General features: G+C 47.7%; 1 pseudogene; it reads right to left on the bottom strand.

The window, feature by feature from the left end:
* Positions 1-2,296: 2,296 nt before the first annotated feature.
* On the bottom strand, positions 2,297-9,757 carry LOC124392055 (annotated as a pseudogene).
* Positions 9,758-11,189: the final 1,432 nt, after the last annotated feature.

The raw sequence follows: 11,189 nt of genomic DNA, 5'->3' as shown, positions 1-11,189 counted from the left end.
CTGTTCACTCTGCTGACTCACGACTGTGCACCAACGCACAGCTCAAATCATATCATCAAGTTCGCTGATGACACGACCGTGGTGGGTCTAATCAGCAGGAACGATGAGTCAGCATATAGAGAAGAGGTGAAACGGTTAACTGCCTGGTGTGGAGCAAACAACCTGTCTCTGAACGTGGACAAAACGAAAGAGATGGTTGTGGACTTCAGGAGAGCTCAGGCGACCAATCTCCACTGATTATCGATGGATCCTCTGTGGAGATCGTCAAGAGCACCAAATTCCTTGGTGTTCATCTGGCGGACAACCTCACCTGGTCACTTAACACCAGCTCCATCACCAAGAAAGCCCAGCAGCGTCTATACTTTCTGAGAAGGCTGAGGAAAGCCCACCTCCTCCCCATCCTGTCCATGTTCTACAGAGGGACCATTGAGAGCATTCTGAGCAGCTGCATCACTGCCTGGTTTGGGAATTGCACCGTCTCGGATCGCAAGACCCTACAGAGGATAGTGAGGACAGCTGAGAAGATCATCGAGTCTCTCTCCCTCTATCATGGACATTTACACCACACGCTGCATCCGCAAAGCACACAGCATTGTGGACGATCACACACACCGTCACACGCATACTTCACCCTCCTACCATCAGGAAAACGGTTCCAAGCATTCGGCCGTCACAACAAGACTGTGTAACAGTTTCTTCCCACAAGCCATCAGGCTTCTCAACACACAGAACTGAACAGAACTCACACACACTCACACACACTCACTTACACACACACACACACACACACTCACTGTGTGTTACTGTTACTGAACTGAACTGTACAACCTGGACTAAACACATTCATCACTCATCTCGATCCACTCCATCACCATTTATATATTTATTATTATTTATACTATATTCAGTACAATGTTTATATTCAGTACAATGTTTACATGCTGTTTTTGCACCTTTTATACTACAGTATAATGTTTACATGCTGTCTTTGCACCTCCTTGCTGCTGTTTTTGCACTACATTGCTCTTTCTGTTTGTATTTTCTCCTGGGTATAGTTTTACATTCACCTCACACAGTACTGTATATGTAAGTATACAGTAGGTTTACTAGTCGGCGCTATACTTGGTTTTTGTCTTTTGTCTTGTCTTGTGTTGTCTGTCTGCACTCTGTCTGTCTGTACTGTTCTTTTGTTTGCACTGTTTGCACCAGGCTGCACTCGATGCACTTTATGTTGTTTTGTTGTTTTTGTGTAGCACCAGGGTTCCGGAGGAACGTTGTTTCGTTTTTACTGTGTACTGTGTACCACTGTGTATAGTAAAAATGACAATAAAAGCCACTTGACTTGACTTGACTTGACTTGAAGTGTATGTGAACAGCAGCTTGACCAGACGGATAACCTATCCGAGTCCCTTGTTCCTGTGACTTCAGGGGTGGAACCGTCGAATGTGCTTGCTGATGAAGTAAGGAGGTCTGAGAGGCAAAGGAAACCTCCTGAGAGGTTTACATATCCTGAGCTAGGAAAACCTATTAAGGAGACACTGGTTGCTTCTTGCGTCAATAGGGTTTATGACCATAGCCCAAAGTGTTCGTGTTTTCGTAAACCTGATGGAAACCGACATGTGTGGTGGTGTAATTCTCAAGCATTGTGTGATATGTGTTTAAGAACCTCTAAGATTTTTCCCTGCACAGTTCCTAGAGTGTAAATCTAGAGTTAGCATTCCTCATGTCAGGTTTGTGCATATTTTTGTCAGTTATTTATTTTATTCTTCCGGGGGGTTCTGTAATCCAGACATGGGGACATGCTGGAATTTGGTGGGGGGAGAGTGTAACCCAGTGAACATTGTTATATCATTATTCTTGTGTGTTCTTATTTTATTATTATTTTTATTATTATATATGAATATTTTATATATGTTTCAACATCACTTTGTACATACACAGAAATTTGAATATTTCATGTAAATTGAGTCATTCCCATAATAACCAATGAGGTGTTCTATTTAGTTCTGGTGTGTTGTTAATCACCCAATTGGAATGGACAAAGATCAGAATGGGGGAGGGGCACGGATATGGTTTTGAGAAAGAAAAAAAGAGCAGAGTTGGCGCGAGGGATTAAGAGAGGGTTTTTTTTTCCGGTTTCTTTGCCGCTTTTTCTTTGGACTTTTCTGCCGGCGGGAATAAAAAGACTGAAAGCTTTCTCCACAATAATTTTTCGTGGAATTTCGGGACTGAGCTGTTACAAACTGCCCTGAAAGGATTTACGGACCTCGTGTTTGAACCGGGACAGCTCCACGTGTTAAGGGAGAGGAGGCTGACCTTTCCGAGTAAGGAGCGAGTAGCCATTTTCTGGCGGGATACGCGTTTTTTTCTCCTCAGCGTCGGACTGGTTCCTGGATTTCTGCTGAAAGACCGACCAAAACCTACACGTAGACATTTATCCGTGCGAGTTGGTGAGTTTTCACCGTAGCAGAGCGGAAAACTGAGTGAGTAAACAGTCTGACAGTTCATCGCTGAATTACCTTAAGTGCACCACCGTATTTGGGCCCCAACGAAATCCAAGCGCTTGGTCAAGGACACTTTACACACTTTCAAGGTGGAGGTTTTGTTTTCGGGTATTGTGTTTATTCCTAGTGGTATTTTACAGCAGCTAGCTGCTGAATTTATTCAGTTGAGTTCTCTACCAAGCTGGTTCTGATTCCTTATTCACTATATAATCTACTGACAATATTTTTTTTTTGTTCTTTTAAGCTTTAGGGTTTTTTTTTTTTCCTTACAAACAAAAAATAAAATAGTCTTTATTTAACTACGCTATATTTGTCTCATTGTGCATTGGCATTTGACTTGTGTATTTGAATGTGATATTCTTTTAGAGGAAAGCTTCACCACACTAAGTGTTATTTAGTTGGTTTAAGCGAGAATGATAGTAAACACCTACTGTTAATTCATTTCATTTCTTTATTAAAATTTTTTATTTTTTTTTGGATTCACCGTGACAAAGAATTATATATTTTAGTAACACCTAGATTACCGATAATCCAGCTAACTCACCACCAATCGCTGGAGCCCAGGCCCTGTTGGTTTGCGCGCCATTACTAGTAGTGTTACATATCCATACCTGCAATATATACACAAATATATACAGTGGAACCCGGTTATCTCGCCCTCGGTTATCTCGACAACCCTATTAAGTCGACGTTTTTGAAATGGAACCGTCAAATTCTCGCTTTTTCTAAGCATTTTTTAACGGTTATGTCGATTATGGTTATGTTATCTCGGTGCAGCCGCAGAAGAACTTGCGGAAGTGGCGGAATAATCAAGTCTTACAGCTGCTACAGGTGTTGTATTGTATACTGGTGTTAGGCGTGGTGCGGAGGCGGAAGCCGGAGTAACGGCAAACAGAAACTTTATTTAACAAAGGCAGAGACAACACAAAATACGCGCGTAGATCAGGATAATCCGGCAAACGGCAGTCCAATAATAAGCGTCGAAAGTCCGAGGTGCGCTGGGGAAGGTAAACGCAGCCGTGGAGTGAGTGAGGATACACGTGGGTGAGTGAGCGGTTAGTATGGGAGCCGGGAGTGAGTGAATAACGTGCTTCAGCTGTGCATGATTTGCGCTGCGAGCTTGTTAGCACGTGGAGGCAATGACAGCCTCTGAAGGAGGCGTGGCAGGTGGATTTCTGACAACTGGTGAATCTCTGCTGTTAGTTAGTGCACATATGCCTTTTGTTGTTAAATGTTATGCGATGAACGGGAGGTGAAAGCCGCGCTTGGCGGCGCGAAACGTGTGATGACCATCCAAAAGCATAGAATGAACACCGGCAGGATGGGGGGAATCCGCGATGCGCTTTGAAAAGAAAAGCGCAGCCATTGAGAGAGTGCCGGTGGGAAGGCACGGATACGCATGCGCGATAACAACGACCGCCGTGAAGCAACATATACCAACAATAACGGACAGTGAGAGTGTGGAAGTTTAAATAGGAGCTGGTGATGATGATAAACGAGCTCCATATGAGCGCGATTGAAGCGGAGCTTCAGAGAAAGCGGCCGAAAAGGCACCTGCCACGCTGAAGGGGGCCGAAGGGGGCGTGGCAGGTGGATTCCTGACAGATAAACATGTACCGTATGTATTTTTAGAACATGCCTTCATCAAACAAATCGCGGCAACGCTGTTGTGTAAAAAAACCCTTCAAAAACACGTGCATGCACATTCTTATTTATTAACGCACATCATGTACATAAAGAAATTTCAAGCACGTTAATATATTGCCGCCATTTTGATTTTCGTTTATCTCGAACATCGGTTACCTCGATGCTTTTTGGCGACCCCCTACGACAACGACATAACCGGGTTCCACTGTACTACACACTCTGGACGGAATGAGATGATCACAGATAATAATCTCGATGCACTCTGTCTCACTGAGACCTGGATTAAACCAGGTGATTATATGGGTCTAAACGAGTCGACACCGTCAGGATATGTTTATAAGCATGAGCCGCGTCAGACTGGTCGTGGGGGGGGTGTAGGAACCATTTATACTGCCTCTCTTAATGTTAGTCAGATGTTAGGATTCAGCTTTAAATCATTTGAAGTGCTCGTTCTTAAAGTTGTACTTTCAGACATACATCGAAAACTCGCTCTGGTAACCGTGTACAGACCCCCAGGGCCCTACGCTGATTTTCTTCAAGAGTTTGCTTGTTTTCTATCAGATCTCTTGATCAATTTTGATAAAGTGCTGCTTGTAGGAGATTTTAATATTCATGTAGATGATGTAAACGACGCTCTAGGATTATCATTTGTTGACTTATTAAACTCTTTTGGGGTTAAACAAAACGTCACCAGACCAACTCATCGCTTTAACCACACATTAGACTTAATAATATCCCACGGCGCAGACGTCGCTAATATAGATATTTTACCTCAGAGTCCCAAAAACTAGTATACAGAAGCTCCAGCATCTCAACCTGCATTTAGACGGATGCTCTGTAACCACTAGTTCAACGGTAAAAGACCTGGGTGTTATTTTAGACAGCGACTTGTCTTTCAAAAATCACATCAATCAAGTTACAAAAACAGCCTTCTTTCACCTTAGAAATATTTCTAAGCTAAGAAATATGTTGTCCATATCCGATGCAGAGAAGCTCGTCCATGCGTTCATGACCTCCAGAATAGACTACTGTAATGCATTACTAGGTGGATGTCCTGCATCATTAATAAACAAGCTTCAGTTAGTCCAGAATGCAGCAGCCAGAGTTCTTACAAGGTCAAGAAAATATGATCACATAACCCCAATCCTATCGTCCCTACATTGGCTTCCTGTTAAGTTTCGAATAGACTACAAACTATTACTTCTCACTTATAAAGCACTAAATGGTTTGGCTCCCATGTATCTATCCAGTCTTTTAACTCGCTACAATCCGCCACGCTCCCTGAGATCTCAAAACTCTGGGCTTCTAGTAGTTCCTAGAATAGCAAAGTCCACTAAAGGTGGTAGAGCATTTTCACATTTAGCTCCTAAACTCTGGAACAGTCTTCCTGACGGTGTTCGGGGCTCAGACACACTCTCCCAGTTTAAGTGTAGATTAAAAACATATCTTTTTAGCAAAGCCTACACATAACACACATCACATCATAACCTTGTGCTCCAGAACATCTGATCACATGCACATTATCAACTTGTGCTGTTAATATCATTAACAGCAGCTACGCTAATTCCTCTCCACTGCTTCTCTTTCTCTCCCCATCCCGAGACACCCCCGAGGTTTGGCCAGCTCCAGTCACCTCCCACCTCGTGATGATTACGGACCTTTTGAAGAAGTAGATGCCGAACTCACAAACATCCCGAACCATCTAGAGACGTACTAGTGCCATTTGGATCCCGCTACATGTGTGGAGTTTGACATTGGACCTCCTGGAGTGTTTAAAGGCTCTGGCATAGAGAAGCTGATGCTGGATCTGTGGTGATCACAAATGCTGAGCTCATAAAACTCGGAGCTACTAACCATATAGACTGTTTAAGACTGCAGAAAGAACATCACTTATAATCTTATACTCCAGTAATCATGTTATTTCTTACTCTCCAGTGTTCTGTATTGTTGAAAGATTTATGATCAGACTCTTGATGTCACCCAAAATGAGGATGGGTTTCCCTTATGAGTCTGGTTCCTCTCAAGGTTTCTTCCTCATAACATCTAAGGGAGTTTTTCCTTGCCACAGTCGACATGGCTGCTCATCAGGGACAAATTCACACCATTCACCATCACTGTTGATTTGTGTAAAGCTGCTTTGAGACAAAGTCTGTTGTGAAAAGCGCTATACAAATAAACTTGACTTGACTTGACGGAATGAGCCAGCGAAGGCTCCGAGACGTCCAGCCTATAAAAACGGACAAAAGTGTGCGGCGAAGCCCAGCATGCTGCTGCACAGACGTCCTGAATCGAAACACCCTTAAAAAGCCCCCACGAAGTGGCCAAGCCTCAGGTACTATGAGCCCTCAGTCCCTCCTGAAGGTTAAGACCCACGCTATTATAACTCATTAAATTAGCCTCCACGAGCCAATGGGACAGGCGCTGCCGGGAAACGGGACTTTCCTTACGGGAATCAACCCATGAAACAAACAGCTGATTACTCCGTCTCAAACCCTTCGTCCTGTTAACATAGTGACGTAACGCACGGACAGGACACAGACAGTGAAGTCGCTCATCCTCCGCTGAGGAAAAAGGAGGCGGATGAAAAGCCATCAAATCCACCTGTCTGCAGGCGAAAGCTGACTCGCTCACCTTAGGGATAAATGCCTGATTAGTCTTGAGAGCCACTCTCGAGAAATCCGAAGCAAAACGCATACAGGAGTCATGAACCGACAAAGCATGAAGTTCACTAACCCGTTTCGCGGTAGAAAGAGCCCATAACAAAGCGACCTTCAGCGACAGGAGCTTTAAATCCACACTCCTTATCGGCTCAAAAGGAGACTGAGAGAGCGCGCACAGGACCACTGACAGATCCCATGGCGGAACCAGCGGCTTTGAGAACGCGCTCAGATGCCGCGCTCCCTTCATAAACCTGCACACGAGCGGGTGAAGACCGATAGTATTACCGTCAATCTCTACATGGCATGCAGAAACAGCGGCGAGATAAACCTTAACGGTTAAAAAAGCCCTGCCCTTATCCAAAAGTTCTTGCAAAAAGCACAACACATCTGCCACAGAACAGTGAAAAGGGATGATATGTCTCTGAGCACACCACAGTTCAAACACATTCCATTTCCTATCATACGCAGAGCGCGTCGAAGCAGCTCTCGCATTCTGAATCGTCTCAATCACCCTCGGAGGCAAACCATCGACGCTGAGATTCATCCTCTCACGGGCCAGGCCCAGAGAGCTACTCTGTCCGGTGCCGGGTGAAAAAATCTCTCCGCGCGCTTGCGAGAGGAGATCCCTGCGCAACGGGAGAGGCCAGGGTCGATTGTGCAGGAGTTGGAAAATCTCCGTCAGCCACACTTTCCCTGGCCAGTTCGGAGCGATTAGTATGACTGAGTGACCGCCTTCTCTTACTCTTTGTAGAGTCGGCACGATCAAACTTAGTGGAGGAAATGCGTAAAGCAGAACGTTTGGCCACGGGTGGGCCAACGCATCCACACCCATAGGTGAACCGTTACTCGCCAGAGAAAAGAACAGAGGGCAATGAGTGTTTTCGTGCGAGGCAAAGAGATCTACGGCGGCCCGGCCGAATCTCTCCTATAACAGGTTCACCACCTGAGGATGGAGAGACCACTCCCCGTACAGGGGATTTCCCCTGGACAAGAGATCCGCCCCCGCATTCAACATTCCCGGCACATGAGTCGCTCGCAGCGACAGGAAATGCTCCATGCCCCACACCACGAGATCTCGCGCTAGACGGTGAAGTCGAGGAGAGCGCGTACCGCCCTGGCGCTTTATGTACGCCACCGCCGTTGTGTTGTCTGATCTGACCAATACGTGGTGACACCGAAGAAATTGCACGAAATGTTTCAAAGCTAGAAACACCGTTAACAGCTTCAGAAAGTTTATGTGCGCGCACCGAAGCGAAACGGGCCATTTCCCTTTCGCTATCCTGCCTTCGCACACCACACCCCAACCTGCGAGTGACGCATCCGTCGTCACTACTTTCCTCAGGGAAACAGCCCCCAGCGGGGTTCCCGACTCGAGAAAATCGCGATTTTTCCAGTGATGGAGAGCGCGTAAGCACAGTGACGTCACTATCACCTTGCGATTGAGGTGGCGCTTCGGACATAAGCACTGCGCCATAAACCAATCTCTCATTCGCAACAGTCCCAACGGTATGACAGACACCGCCGAAGCAGAGTCTGAATGGAACTTTCCTTCCTCTCCGGAAAAGAGAGAGACAACTGCGAATTGACCTGATGCGCTCTTCTGACAGAAAAGCCTGATACAGGTCTGAGTTCAATCTGAGACCCAGGTATATTATTTCCTGTGTGGGCACCAAGCAGCTCCTTGTCTCGTTTATCCTGAAACCCAAGCCAGTCAGGTGAGACTGAAGCACACTCGTATCCACCTCCGCTCGCTGCCGTGACGGAGCACAGAGGAGGAGATCGTCCAAATACGCTAACACTCTGAGACCCAATGCTCTCAGCGGTGACAGTGCAGCTTCGATACATTTGGTAAAGACCCGCGGAGCTAGAGCTAGCCCGAACGGAACCGCCAAATATTCGTAGGCTGTGCCCTGATAGGCAAAGCGCAGGAATTTCCTGTGTGTCGGATAAATGCTTATGTGGTAATACGCGTCCTTCAGATCCACTGATGTAAACCAGTCTCTGGGACGAATAACACTGTACAAAGCTTTCAAAGTGAGCATCTTGAACTTGTACTTTCTGAGGTGTTTGTTGAGGTTCCGTAAATCCAGAATGGGACGGAGACCCCCCCCTTTCTTGGGAACGACAAAGTACCGGGAGTAAAAGCCGAGCTGGCTGTCCTCTCGCGGCACCGATCGAATTACCCCTTTGCTCAGTAAGGAGGTTATTTCGTCCTCCAAAACCTGAGCAGATTCGCCCTCTGCTGTCAACAAATCTTTAATAAATTTGGACGAACATGGAACATTCTGCTCTCTCTCTTGCATAACCCCGCGGGTGGAGAGGGGAGAAGTAACTTTCCGGGCACTGGGGGAACTGGTGCCAACACTCCAACCGGAGAAATTTCGTTCGTCGAACACAGTCTTAGAAACGCTCCCCAACGCCTTTTCGCTGGAGGGGGAGGACAAGACTCCTGAGATAAGTCGAGGGGTGCTACAGAAACTCCGAGAGTGCTGCCACCTCTCTTTTGACCCAAAATCAGACCACAGGCTAGGTCACCCGCCTTTTCTTCCCTTCCTGAGGGTCCGCTGGGCGATGCCTAGCAGCTGCCGCTGCAAAAGAGGTCTTGTTTCTGGGCTGGGGCTGTTTCTGGTGAGCCTCCCCGCGCATTGACTGCTGGGGTGGGGGTTGCCTAGAAGCCCTGAAACCAGGCTGTCTCTCTCTGGATGCAGGGGCGAAATATGAACGTGCGGGCTGGGGAGGGCGAGCAGGAGGCTTTCTTGGGAGGCATGCCTCAAACGCTTCACCATCCTTGTTGCGAAGGTCGCATTGCTGGCGCATATTCGCCACCGCAGCCCCGAAAAGGGCTTTTGGCTCTATCGGGGCATCAAGGAACTCCACCTTCTCCCTCTCCGATAAGCCCGTCAAACCCAACCACAGGGCCCTTTCGCCTACCACAGCGAGGCCCATGCTGCGGCTGCAGCTCTGGACCGCTCCCCTAAAAGGAATGCAGGTTGAGATCCGCAATGACGCAGATCTCTTCCCACAAGGTTGAATCTGGTGACCCAGCATCAATCTGCCTCCCCATCTCTTCCATGAGCTCTGCCTGGTAGGCTGTGAGCATGGAGGTGGCATTCAGAGCTCTAACCGCCAGGGCCGAGGAGCGTAGATCTTCTGAAAAGGGAGGCGGACAGCCTTTCTGTACGTCCTGGCAGAGAAGGGGAGGAGGAGGATAGAGCAGCTCGTCGATTTGGGTGGAGGTGGCTAGCCACCGACAGCTCTATGGGGGGTGGGTTGTACATCCCCAAAACCTCCATATCGTGCACCTCCAGCCTAGAGAAACCCTTAACAGGCACTCTATGCAGAAGGGTTTGTCCCAAAAACGACGCATTTCTGTGACACACGCCGGTACAGCAGGAATCAGCTGCATAACTGGGGAAGTGCACGATGGCAGCCTCTTCCTGTATATAAATCCCTCTCAGCGTCGGAATGCACCTGCTGAGACGGCCATTCGATGGAAAGTCTTTTGGCTGCTCTCTTACACACCTCCACGTGGTCCAGTTCACCTGGCACGGGGGTAAGGCCCATAGCACTTCCAGGCCTGGAGAGAAGATCAGGAGGGAGGATAGCATCCTCCTCATCGTCCTCCAAATCTTCCTCCAAAAAATGAGCGACCTCATCATCTTCCTCTTCCACACCCTTGTTATCCAGCAGAAAGTGTGATTCGAAGAGTGAAGGAAGGACAGGAGAAACCTCGTCCATCAACTCTCCCCAGCTGCACTGTACTTGCGAAGCAGCCTCGTCCCTCTCCGCGGGCAGCGGAGAGAGACACGGGTCTCCCTTATTCGCGGCCGCGACTCGCAGGCGGCGCTTTCAAACCCTTGACGGGAAAAGAGCGCAGTGCGGGCAGCACTCGGGGTTAGCGAGCACGGTTTGAGCGTGCCGAACTCCCAAGCACACGATGCACAGGGGATGAGAGTCTTTTGCTGAGATCGTAGACCGCATGCACACGGTCAGGATTAAACTTTCCCTGCCGTGCACCCGGATGAACTCGCAGTCGCCATAACGGAGGTGCAATCACCGGAAAAAATGAAAACAACGAGATCACCACGACGTGCTTCTCGAAAACGGGTCTCGAACAATAATGCAAATACTCGCTTGACGCGATGTGAAAAGAAAAAAGCAGAAGGGAATATCTTTGACAGTGGATATTCTCCCCAAGAAGCAGCCGCGCTCGGTGACGTACCTTAACGGCCTGTCTGTGAACAGTTAAGCGACCGCCCCCAGAGGATCTGCTGAGGATAGCTTCCTAAAAGGATCTTCACGGGGAAGAGAACGAGAATAAGGCAGGGACCGCCAGCAGCGGTGTATATAGGGAGGCGGGACTCCCGCATCACTGTCG

The sequence above is a fragment of the Silurus meridionalis genome, chromosome 10, assembly GCF_014805685.1.
Source record: "Silurus meridionalis isolate SWU-2019-XX chromosome 10, ASM1480568v1, whole genome shotgun sequence".
NCBI classification, from domain to species: domain Eukaryota; kingdom Metazoa; phylum Chordata; class Actinopteri; order Siluriformes; family Siluridae; genus Silurus; species Silurus meridionalis.
The sequence above is the reverse complement of the archived record's forward strand: the minus strand, read 5'-3'. Positions and strand labels throughout refer to the sequence as shown.